The sequence below is a fragment of the Cnephaeus nilssonii genome (genome assembly GCF_951640355.1).
Source record: "Cnephaeus nilssonii genome assembly, chromosome: 9".
NCBI lineage: Eukaryota > Metazoa > Chordata > Mammalia > Chiroptera > Vespertilionidae > Cnephaeus > Cnephaeus nilssonii.
The window spans coordinates 92773637-92786553 of record NC_137080.1 but is presented as its reverse complement, the minus strand read 5'-3'; the positions used below and the strand labels follow the sequence as shown (position 1 = coordinate 92786553).

General features: G+C 51.2%; 1 protein-coding gene across 3 annotated transcripts in view; it reads left to right on the top strand.

Moving 5' to 3' along the window:
• The window catches only part of PACSIN1 (protein kinase C and casein kinase substrate in neurons 1), a 60434-nt gene that overhangs the window by 26749 nt on the left and 20768 nt on the right, over positions 1-12917 (top strand). Inside the window, exon 1 of one of the 3 annotated variants that reach the window (XM_079780003.1) lies at positions 2247-2395. The exons of the other annotated variants lie outside the window; for them this stretch is intronic. The gene's annotated coding sequence lies outside the window, so the exon portion shown is untranslated. Of the gene's footprint in view, positions 1-2246; positions 2396-12917 lie in introns of those variants that run through there. 3 annotated transcript variants of the gene reach the window in all.

Sequence of the window (12917 nt, the reverse complement as noted above, 5' to 3'; positions counted from 1 at the left end):
CAGATAGAAACATTGATGAGAGAGAAACACCAACATTGATCAGCTGCCTCCTGCACGCCCTACTGGGGATCGAGCTGGCAACCAGGCCATGTGCCCTGACTGGGAATCGAACCGTGACTTCCTGGTGCATGGGTCAATGCTCAACCACTGAGCCACTGTGGCCAGCTCATTTGCGTGTTTTGACCACACCTTCCAGCGCTGTCCCTTTAAACTGTGGACACTGTCCGGTATGACAGCCACTGGCCACACGGCGGCTGAGCCCTTGAAAGGTGGCTAGTGTGGCTGAGGAACTGATTTTCTTTTTTTAGGAAGTGAATTTTCAGTTGTATTTCATTGTCTTTAGCTTAAATGTAAATGGTCGATGGACAGGGCCACGTTGGGCGCTCTGAGCTTCCCATAGCGCTGGGCAGGGTGCTGGCTCCTGGTGCGCCCCCAGGGGACACAGCCCATCGGGCATGGAGCTGGGCGAGGCTGGCAGGACCCCCTGTCCAGTTGCTCTTGGCTTAAAGCCCCCATACTTCCAGACGGGGCTCGGTTATTTCGAATATTGCAAAAAGCTGTACCCAGTCGAGCATTTCCCAAGCATCAGCCGGGAATTTTCTCAGTTCAACATAGAAATGTTGGTTATTCAATGCCAATCAGAAACTCTACCTGATAATTCAGTCAAGTCATTTGTTTTCCAATTTTAAAAAATTACTTAGCATGTGTAGTTTGTTTGATAGAGAAAAATATTCTGAATTTTCTTTGATTGTTTTTTGTTTTAAATCTCTTCCTCGCCCTAGCTGGTTTGGCTCAGTGGATAGAGCGTCGGCCCGCGAACCGAAAGATCCCGGGTTCGATTCCAGTCAAGGGCATATGCCCAGGTTGCGGGCTCGACCCCCAGTGGGGGACTTGCAGGAGGCAGCCGATCCATGATTCTCTCTTATCATAGATGTTTCTATCTCTCTCTCCCTCTTCCTTCCTCTCTGAAATCAATAAAAATATATTTAAAAAAAATAAAAATAAAATCTCTTCCTCCTCATGCGTCAGGGTGGCCCTGTCTTGTGGTCCAGGGAGTGCCTCGTGGGGCTCGTACCGCTGTCCGTCCAGTGCGCCGTCCATGAGCACGACCCAGTTCCTCCTGGGGTGTGGGTGCGGCCAGTCGCTGGATGAGTGTAGGATGCCCGTGTCCAGCCTCAGGGCAGTGCTTCCTGGTGCTGCTGGCACGTGGACTGTGGGCCTGGGGCGGCCAGTCTCACTGCTGGCCCAGGGCCTCCCGGCTCACAGTTTTGCTTCCTGTGATAGGTCTTGTGGCCCTCCTGCCCGTTGTCCCGAGGAGGCCCGTGGCTCGACGCCAGCTGGAAGGAGCTTTCATTTCCAATCACAGTGACGTGCAGTATTATATTAGTGTCAGGTGTGCAGCGGTGATGAGCCACTCACACACCTTACAAAGCGAACCCCTCATAAGCCTAGTCCAGTGGTCGGCAAACTCATTAGTCAACAGAGCCAAATATCAACAGTACAACGATTGAAGTTTCTTTTGAGAGCCAAATTTTTTAAACTTAAACTTCTTCTAACACCACTTCTTCAAAATAGACTCGCCCAGACCGTGGTATTTTGTGGAAGAGCCACACTCAAGGGGCAAAGAGCTGCATGTGGCTCGTGAGCCACAGTTTGCCAACCACGGGCCTAGTCCCTCTGATGCCATCGTAGTTCTTGTCATGTTGTTGCCCATGTCCCCTGCTTGAACAGCATGCTTGTGTCCCCGTGTGTGCGGCCTGCCCTGGCCATCAGCCCCGGACAGCCTGCCCGTGGCTTTCACCTTGGCCAGCGGCTAGGACAGGTGGGGAGAGTGAGCAGCCGCTCTGAGGGCGGCGCTGTGGAGTAGGGGTGACAGGCCAGGACAGCTCTTGAAGTGTGGTCACGCCTGCACCAGGCACTCACGAAGGGGACCACCTAGAAAGAAGGTCAGAGGCCCCACCACAGACCGACGTGGTGCCTGGTGCATTGGTGACCCAACCCCACCCGGGAACCCCACCTGGGAACCCCACCTCTTGCTAGTCACACCTGGTGAGGCGCCCCCCCTCCCCTCCACCTGGGCTTGGCCCTGTGATTTGCCCCGGGCAGCGTGACGGCAGGAGAGGCTCCATGGATAAGTGCTCGCTCGCACGTTGGAACTTGTCCCTTTGGAATGTTCGCTCCGGAGCCCTGAGCTACTGTGTGAGTAGGTCCAGGCACCCTGCTGGAGAGACCGCGTGGGGGAGGAGAGGGGGGCGGGCACCCGGCTGCAGGCTGCGCCACCATCGGCGCAGGGTCCGTCATGTGAGTGAAGAAGCTGCCCGGACACTCAGCCCCAGCCGCAGCCACGTGGAAGAGAACCCCGCTGGACCCAGCCGTCCGCAGAACCACAAAGACAGTAAGTCGTCGCTTTAAGTGCTGAATTCTGGGGAGCTTCGTTATGCAGCAGCAGAGAGCTGAAACCCTGCTGAGTCAGAACCGCTGTGGCTGTGGCCACAGTTCCCATTGTAAACAAACGTCCGTCCGGTGGCTCCGACGCCCGCTAGAGCTGAGAACCCTGGGAAGGGAAGAGGCCTAATTCCAGTGGCAGGAGCAGCGTGACTGGCCCAGGTCCTCGGCTTCCCTCAGCCTCCAGGTCCTTGTGTGTGACTCAGAGGTGAGTGCAGACCCCAGAGGTGAGCAGGGAGGAGAGTGCTTTGTGAATCTGAACCACCAGGTGGGAGCCAGGGCTCAATAGCCTTTTATTTTTATTTTTTAAAATATATTTTTATTGATTTCAGAGAGGGAGAGGGAGTGAGAGAGATAGAAACATCAATGATACGAGAGAATTATTGATCCTCTGCCTCCTGCACGCCCCACACTGGGGCTCGAGCCTGCAACCCGTGCATGTGCCCCGACCAGGAATCGAACCATGACCTCCTGGTTCATAGGTCGACGCTCAACCACTGAGCCACACCGGCCGGGCCTCTCTTTTTTTTAATTTTTAATTTAAGTATAACATATACAGTGAGGTCCACAAATCTTAGGTATGCAACTTAGTGATTTGTACATGCGTACGCACCTGTGAAACCACCACTCAGATGGGGACAGAGAACATTCCAGCACCTAGAATGTTCCCTCCTGTTGATGCTTCCAGGAGCAGCTGCTGCTCTGACTTCTCTCTGTAGAATAGGTTTGCCCGTCCTTGCTTGATTTAGCTGTAGTGTTTTGTGTTTTTAAAGAATAGTTTCCTGCACGCCCCCCACCGGGGACCGAGCCTGCAACCTGGGCATGTGCCCCGACCAGGAATCAAATGGGCGGCCTCCTGGTGCACTGGATGATGCCCAACCATCTGCCCACGCCGGCCAGGGCGTGGCTGCAGTGTTTTTGACTGTATCTCTTTGAATAGGTTTCTTTAGTGGTTCCCCTCGATATTACCTTTTTATACACAACGTATCACAGTCTACCGGTGTCACCGTTGGCCAGTTATAGTGAAGGGTAGAAGGCTTATCTCTTTAGGTCCCTTACCCTGCCCCACTTATGATCTGATTTTAATCGGCATTTCCTTTACATGCTTTGAGAAGCACATTGGTCAATGTTATAATTTGTTCTTTGACCCTCACACATAATTTAGAAAACTCGGGAGGATAAGGAAATTCTATCATATTCACTCATATTTTTACTCTTTCTATCCGTCCCGTTTCCCCCCGATGCTCCAAGATTCCTCCTGTCATCCTCTCCTTTCTGTTTTAAGAATTCCCTTCAGCCATTCTTTTAGGGCAGGTCTGCCAACAGCACATTCTCTCGGTTCCCCTTCATCTGGGAGCCTCCATTTCTCCTTCTGTCCTAAGGCTGTTCTCACTGAGCATCGTATTCTGAGGGGACAGGCTTTTCTTTCAGGAGCTGAAAGTGCCTGCCCCTTCTGGTCCTGGCTTCCGTGAGAAACCCGCTGTCATTGGAATGATTTGTCCTTCTGGGGTAAGATGTCGCTTCTCTCTCTGCTTTTGACATGTTTTCCTTGTCTTCAGTTTTCAGGAGTTTGATTCCGATGTGTCTTCGAGTGGTTTTTTTTTCCAGTTTACCTGTTTGGAGTTTATTAAGCTCCTGAAATCTGTAGATAGATGTCTTTTGCCAGATTTGGGTGTGTTTTTTCAGCCACTATTTCTTTGAATACTTCCTCAGCCCCACACTCTCCTCTGCCTGGGACTCTGACAGAATGTTGGGGCTTTCGTTGTCGGCCCACAGGTCCCTGAGCCGTGTTCATTTCCCTTTTCCAGCCCGTTTCCTCTCTGTTCCTACGGGCTGGTTTTTACTTCTCTATCTCCGCGTTCACGGAACTTTCCGTACTGTTCCATTCTGCTGCTGAGCTCGGCGAACGAGCGTTCAGTACTAACATTTCCATTAGGGTCTTCTTTATTCTTCGGCTTTTCTGCGAAGGCTTTCTGCTTTTTCATTTGTTTCAAGTGTGTGCATAATTGCTTGCTGAGACCTTTTTAAGATGGCAGCTTCAACACCCGTGTTAGAAAACTCCAACGTTGTGTCATCTTGGTGGCGTCTGCTGGTTGGGCCTTGTCTCCTTCTGGTTGTGATTTCCCTGGGTCTTGGTATGACATCGGGTGTTATGTTAGCAGACAGGGCTCTTAGTTAAATCTTCTGTCTTAGCAGACTTCCTCCAGCACGGGGCCTTATTGGTGCTGGGCGGGGGCGGAGGGGGTGGGGGGAGTCCAGGTTCCCACTTGACCTTAGTTGACACCCTGGTGTCTAAACAGGGGCAGGGGTGGGAGCTCCAGCTTCCCCCCAGACCTCCACTGACACCTCCCTGCCAGGGAAGGGAGGGTCCCTTGTTACTGCTGCCCATGTGTTCTTGTTGTTGTTGTTGTTGCATATCTCCTTAAAAAACACACAAAACACCACAATTCTTTATTGTTGAAAGTATTACATATGTCCCCCTTTCCCCCCCATTGACCTCATCCATCCCCCTCTTCACCCCATCCCCCACCCCAGGCCGTAAGCACCTGTTGTCTGTCTCCATGGGCCATGCATATATGCATTCAAGGTCTTTAGTTGATTACCTCCCACCCACCCACCCTCTCCTGCCTTCCCTCTGAGATTCCGCACTCTGTTCCATGCTTCCATGTCTCTGGATCCACTCCATTCATCAGTTTATTTTGTTACTTAGATTCCACATATGAGTGAAATCATGTGATACTTGTCTTTCTCTGACTGACTTATTTCACTTAGCACCGTGGTCGGCAAACTGCGGCTCGTGAGCCACATGTGGCTCTTTGGCCCCTTGAGTGTGGCTCTTCCACAAAAATACCACGGCCTGGGCGAGTCTATTTTGAAGAAGTGGAGTTAGAAGAAGTTTAAGTTTAAAAAATTTGGCTCTCAAAAGAAATTTCAATCGTTGATATTTGGCTCTGTTGACTAATGAGTTTGCCGACCACTGACTTAGCATGATACTCTCCAGGTCTCTCCATGCTGTCTCATAGGGTAAGAGATACTTCTTTTTCACTGCTGCATAGTATTCCATGGTATAAATGTACCACAGCTTTCTTATCCACTCATCTACTGATGGGCTCTTGTACTGTGCCCAGATCTTAGCTATTGTAAGTTGTGCTGCTATGAACATAGGGGTGCATACATTCTTTCTGATTGGTGCTTCAGGTTTCTTAGGATATATTCCTAGAAGTGGGATCACTGAGTCAAATGACAGTTCCATATTTAATTTTTTGAGGAAACTCCATACTGTTTTCCGTAATGGCTGCACCAGTCTGCATTCCCACCAGCAGTGCATGAGGGTTCCCTTTTCTGCACATCTTTGCCAGCACTTGTCATTTGTTGATTTGTTGATGGTAGCCATTCAGACAGGTGTGAGGTGATACCTCATTGTTGTTTTAATTTGCATCTCTCTGATGATCAATGACTTTGAGCATCCTATATAATAAAACCCTAAAATGCAAATTGACTGAATGACGGGACGACTGGTCACTATGACATGCACTGACCACCAGGGGGCAGAAGCTCAACGCAGGACCTGCCTTCTGGTGGTCAGTGCACTCCCACAGGGGGAGTGCCATTCAGCCAGAAGCCGGGCTCACAGCTGGCGAGCGCAGCGGCAGTGGCAGGAGCCTCCTCCACCTCCACTGCCGGTGGGCAGTAAGGAGCGGGGGTCCTGGACCACCAGAACCCTGGACTGCGAGAGGAATGTCTGACTGCCAGCTTAGGCCCGATCCCTGGGGATGAGGCCTAAGCCAGCAGGCAGACATCCCCTGGGTCTTGGACTGCGAAAGGGCACAGGCCCAGCTGAGGGACCCCTCAGTGCACAAATTTCGTGCACTGGGCCTCTAGTTTTTTCATATGTCTCTTAGTCATCTGTATGTCCTCTTTGAAGAAGTATCTATTTAGGTCCTTTGCCCATTTTTTACTTGGGTTTTTTGTCTTCCTTTTGTTAAGTTGTATAAGCTCCTTATATATTTTGGATATTAACCCTTTATCAGATGTATCGTTGGCAAATATGTTCTCCCACACAGTGGGCTCCCTTTTCGTTTTGTTGATGGTTTCTTTTGCTGTGCAGAAGCTTTTTATTGTTATGTAGTCCCATTTGCTTATTTTCTCCTTAGTTTCCTTTGTCCTAAGAGATGTATCTGTAAACATATTGCTACGAGAGTTGTCTGAGATTTTGCTGCCTATGGTTTCTTCTAGGATTTTTATGATTTCATGACTTATGTTTAAGTCTTTTATCCATTTTGAGTTTATTCTTGTGTATGGTGTAAGTTGGTGATCCAGTTTAATATTTTTGTGTGTATCTATCCAATTTTCCCAACACGATTTTTTGAATAGACTGTCTATATTCCATGTCAAATATTAATTGAGCGTAATGGCTTGGGTCGATTTATGGGTTCTCTGTTCTGTTCCATTGATCTATATGCCTGTTCTTGTGCCAGTACCAGGCTGTTTTGATTACAGTGGCTTTGTAGTATAACTTGACATCTGGTATTGTGATTCCTCCAACTTTGTTTTTCTTTCTCAAGATTGCTGCAGCTATTTGGGGTCTTTCTTTGATTCCATATAAATTTTTGGAGTGTTTGTTCTAGACCTGCGAATTATGCTGTTGGTATTTTAATAGGAATTGCATTGAATCTGTAGATTGCCTTGGGTAGTATGAACGTTTTAATGATGTTGATTCTATCAATCCATGAACATGGTATATTCTTCCACTTGTTTATATCTTCTTCTATCTCTTTTTTCGATGTCCTGTAGTTTTCTGAGTACAGGTTTTTTGCCTCCTTGGTTAAGTTTATTCCTAAGTATCTTAATTTTTTTGTTGCAATGGTAAATGGGATTGTTTGTTTAGTTTCTCTTTCTGAGAATTCATTATTAGTGTATCAAAAAGCCTTTGATTTTGGGGTGTTGATTTTGCATCCTGCTGCACTGCCAAATTCATTTACTAAGTCTAGTAGTGTTTTGGTGGAGTCTTTAGGGTTTTCTATGTACAATATCATGTCACTTGCGAATAATGAGTGCCATTGTGTTCTTTACTAACCTTATTGCTAGGGGACGGTGACAGTCCTGACTAGGCCTCCTCTAACACTGACCCAGCGCACAGGGGAGGGTGCCTTGTTACCACTGGGTGGGGGTGAAAGTCCCAGCTCCCCACTCATTCTTCTCTGTTACCACCCTGGTGGTGGGGGTGGGGCACTGGATACAGCCAGGCCAGGCTCATGGGAGTCAGGGTGGGGCTAGGGCCGCAGGTATTCATGGCGCTTGGCTAGAGTAGGGCATTAATTGTTTTAAAGGGTTTTGTCTTGCTAGACTGCACCTTCCAATCCTTTGGCTGGAGAGGCAGGTTGCTGACTTCTCCAGCAGCAAGTCTGGGATATACTGGGCAACAGGAAAGCCCCGAGGACTCACTGCTGCATTGCTCCTTGGATCCTAAGGTCCCTCGTCAGGCTGCCTTCTTCTCTCCCCTTCCAGAGCCTTCATAGTTTTTTTATTTTTATTTTTATGTATGTGTGTATTTGTTTTATTTATTTTTATTGATTTCAGAGAGGAAGGGAAAATGAAGAGAGAGAAACATCAATGAGGAGAGAGAATCACTGATCAGCTGCCTCCTGCATGTTCCACACTGGGGATCGAACCCACAGCCCAGGCATGTGCCCTGACCGGGAATCGAAGTGTGACTGCCTGGTTCATAGGTCATGCTCAACCACTGAGCCACGCTGGCCGGGCCATGGGTTTGTTTTATATATGATGGCTGGGGTCAGCTGAACCCCACAGGAGGAACAGCAGGGAGGAGTGTGTCTGCTCCCCTCAAGCAGGAGCCAGAGGCCCCAGTCGGCCTGGTCTTGAACTCTGTACATAGAGCCCTCTGTTTATGTTCTTAAAAGTTTGGCTTCTCTTGCTCAGTAAGATGCTGTGAGGCTTTCCCGCGTGATTATGTTTTCATTGCTGTAGAGCAGCGATGGTCAACCCTGTTCACCTCACGGCACACGTAAACTAATTCCTAAAATTCTGCGGCATGTATTTTTATAATATTTCTTGCCAATCTGACAAAAATTAGCTATAATTTTGCCTCATTCACACTGGACGCCTGTGCCGTGCAAGCACAGCCAAGGTTGGGTGAGTCTGAGCAGGGGCAGTGAAGGATTAAAGAAAAGACAGACGAGAGAATACAGCTGGGGCTCGGCGGATCTCCTGTGCCTGGATGAGGGCACAGACAGATGAGGCTTTATTTTATAGTGAGATCAAAACAAGGGTAGTGGTCAACATGTTTACAATGTTCTTGTGAGTTTCACCTTGTTTTGGCAGCACTTGCTGCACCTCCCACAGCCCATTAGCTACCTAGGAAGGAACTAGGGAGGGCTATAAGGTTAAGCTTAATTAAGCTAAGAGGGCTCTGCCCTCCAAGCTGGGACTTGTTTGTGGCCCTGCCACAGGTCAGTCTCAGGCTTAACCCTAGTGCCACATCCTACAGACGCCTGTTGTTGTGTTGGCTGTTGTCATTTATTTTACTCGACAGTCTGAGGGGAAAGAGGTCAGTGCCCTTGACCCAATAGGTATTGCATGTTTTAAAAATTCTTGCTGCAGTCGAAAATTCTCGCAGTGGCTGAAAATCGCTGCTGGAGAGTATTCAACTGTGTGAACAAACCACCCGGTAGAACTTGCACATGCTGTTTGGGTCACTTCAGTGTGGTGCTGCAGATGTTCGGGGGCAGGTAGTCAGGGCCACACGCACTCCTCCTGGGGGAATGCACACTGCAGAGGCCTCTGAAAGGGTCTTCCTGCCCCGCCTTTGCCCCTTTCTAATCACGGCCACATAAAAGCCACAGTCATCTTTTAGAAACATGAATTGGATCTTATCCCCTTGCTCAAAAATACCAATGGCTGCGCTCTGTACTAAGATTAAAATCCAAAGTCCTCACCAAGGCCCTGCAGGCTGTGGCCCCTGCCTGCCTCTTTCTCACTCCTGCCTTGTCTGCTTCCTCTCCCTGCCATCCCTTCATCCACCCCCTCCATCTGTCCATCCATTCAGTTTTGGGGTGCCTGCAGTGTGCCTAGCTTACTCTGACCTCAGGACATTGACCCTTGCTGTTCCCTCTGCCAGAAACACTCTTCCCCCAAATCGTCACCTACCTCCCTTTCCCCCTTTATTTAGGTCTTTGTTCAAATGTTATCTCTTCGAAGAAGGATTCTAAAATGGCCCCCACTCATTCTTTCTCTTGGTAGCGCTGATCGCTACATGAACTTCTAGTGTGTATTTGTTGCGTGCCTTCCTCTTTGCAGACGTGTTCACGAGGTTTTCTCGTGGTTATCTGCTGTGACCCACTGCCTGGAGCAGTGCTGTGCATGGTAGGCACTCAGGGGATATTTGTTAAAAGTATCAAACACTAGCACGGGAGCGGGTCAGACACACCTCAGGTGGACACCAGCATCATCTTCCGGCTGTCTCTCCGGCAGGCCTCCACCTGGTGCTCCTCACATTCATCTCCGGGACCCTGTGGCTGCAGACTTGGATGAGGAGGTTTGGGAGGGACCTGAGATGCTGCATGTCTTCCAGCTCCCAGGCAGGACCTGGGCTTTGAGTAGCAAGGCCTTAACCTCTGAGCCTCAGTTTCCACACCTGTACAATGGTTCATTGTGCAAAACAAGGGGTATGGTGCATACCGAGCACGATGCCAGGACTTAGTGCTTGGTGAGCATCCCTTGCCCCGCCTCTGAGCACCTTTCAGGGTCTGAAACCAGAAGTCGCCTTGGATTTTCTCCCTCTGGTCCTCCTGTCCCCACAAGTTTACCCCCAGACAGACCCTCAGGGAAGTCTTGTCCGTTTTATTTCTCCATTGCCAGCCAGCCCTGCCTGTCATAGGCCGGGGTTTGGGGAGATTCTGGCATTTTAGCAGTCATGGGGACATATGCAAATTAGATGCAAAGCAGCAGCTAATGGGCCTTGATTGCATTTGTGCTGGGAACACGTGGGATAACTGCCTGGCTGGGGTGTGGGGCAATGACTGCTCTTGGGGCTGGGTGAGAGGCAGTGACAGAAGGTGTCGGCTTCTCCTGGGGCACGAGGGCAGCTGCTGGGGGGGTGGGGAGGGGGCAGGGGCCTGGGTGAGACCACAGGTGTAGCCTGATTGTTCCTGTGGAGTGGAACATGGTTAAGGTCCAGCAGAAGGGGCTGAGTTTGGGCAAGGGGTGGTGGGGAGATATCTCTGGGCCTGTTTGGGCCTGCAGTTGGGAGAGTAGAGGGCTGCAGACAGGTGACTTGGAGGCCCCTCCCAACAGCAGATGGGGCTTGTTCAGGCTGACAGTGGGGGTGGGGTGGGGATGGATGCTCCCTGGGCTGGGCAAGGAGGGGGGACAGAGGGTCAGCTTCTGCCACAGCGCCTGAGTGTGGGAGGGCAGAACTCGGGGGCCCACCAGGCAGCAGATGGGGCCGGATCAGGATGACGGCGGGGTGGGAGGGGCCCCGGATGGTATCCCTGGATGGAGCCGGCTCTTTAGTAGAAAGATGATCCTGGGCTGGGGGCTGGCAGGCGCCTGGGAACTCAATCCCTCCCCGCCCCCAGCTGAGGTCTCCTCGCTTTCCAGGGAGCCTCTGCTCTCGGGTGCCAGGCACCCCCTCCTGGCCTGGCCTCAACCAGACCCTCTGCTGAGGACCTCCAGGCCCAGGGACCCCAGCTGCAGCCTTCTGGTGAAGGAAGGCCCGGCGGGAAGTCACCTGTCATTCCGGGGTCCTCTCTCGTGCCCACTGTTTTACTGGCATCTCAGGTACACATGACCCCGCCCTGCCTGTGATGTAGGGACAAGAAGCGCACCTGACCCTGAAGCTCCTGCACACGGGATCTTTCTCAGTGGAACCGATGTGGGACTGGCAGAACTTGGCAGGCAGGGGGTTCGGATCCCAGCCGCTTACTGGCTTTGTCACTTTGGGCAAATGGCTCAGCCTCGCTGAGTCCCCGTTTCCTGTCTGTGCTGTGACCTCACTGCAGGGCTGCTGTGACCGCCACAGATGCTGCCGGAGAGCAGGAGTTCCGTGTCCACTGGCTCGTCTCCTCCAGGGCGGGGGCTGTGGCCCACCTTTGTGTTGCACCTAGAATGGTCCCTGGCTCATGGTGGGTGCCTGGTAAACACCCATTGAATGAATGAAATTCCCTGTTTCACCCATTCCAAGGTGATTTCCCCCTCACATTTGACTTCTCTGATGCTAGGATGTTTCATGCAATTTATAGCATGCCTGATTAATTTTTTAAAATACATATATTTTAATTTTTTTATTTCAGAGAGGAAAGGAGAGGGAGAGAGATAGAAACATCAATGATGAGAGAGAATCATTGATCGGCTGCCTCCTGCACGCCCCCTACTGGGGACCAAGCTCGCAACCCAAGCATGTGCCCTTGACTGGAATCGAACTCGGGACCCTTCAGTCCACAGGCCGACGCTCTACCCACTGAGCCAAACCAGCCAGGGCTGGCTTCATTGTCTGTGGGCTTCTGGTTCTTTGCGTTGCATCTGCCCTCTCTGGGCTGTGCGGGTCCCTGAGAGTTACCCTGGGCCAGGGCTGCTGGGACCCTGCCTGAGGTCCTCTGAGGTGGTGCTGGGCCGGGTGTCGTCCTGCGCCAGGCTGTGTGTCCTGGGCCCCAGTCCCCACTGGTCTCCCCCTCCCCCTTCTCACCCCCTGCAAGATGTTGTCCCTCCTGGGGGTAGCAGGGCTGTCTGAGGGGCCGGGCCGGGCCCATTTTACTGTCATAGCTCCAAGTCCCATAACTGGACAGCCTTAGGGAGGTGGGCGGGGATGTCCATGAGCCCCTGGGCTGAAGGGCTCCAGGTAAAATGTAGTCTGGATCAGGCAGAGGACTTAGAATGAGGGCGGCTGCGTGGCGAGCGGGGCCCTGTCTGCACCCCACCCCAGACCCCTCCCACAGCAGGGCTGAGACAAGGTGGGCAGATCGTGTCTGGTCCCTAGAGGGGGGCACAGAGCAGAGTGGGGTCCTCTCCCGGGAAGTGGCTCCTTACTCCGCGCCCTGGTTGGGACACTTTCACGGTGTCCCTTCTAATGAGACGAGGGTTGGGGGCGTGAGTGTGCAGCTGTGATTTGGTGTAGGAAGGGTTTGTGTGTTGTATGTTCTGCATCCATGTGAATGTGTGTGCGTTGATGTTAGTGTTACAGTTAAGTGTGTTATTTGTGCACGTATAGACAGGTGCACAGGCTTGTGGAAATGCATGTGCGCAAATATGTGTAAGTGTGTTGGGATGCACATGTGCATGGATACCTGTTGGTGCGCATGGATCACACGTGTGTAGTGCGAGCCTAGATGTCTGCTCTGAGGGGTGTGACAGCCATGGCCGGAGAGTTGGAATCACAGGGTCCTTGCCAACAGTGAGCCCAGGAGCCACGGGTGCTCAGACAAGTTGTTTCACTACTGTGGGCCTCAGTTTCCAAT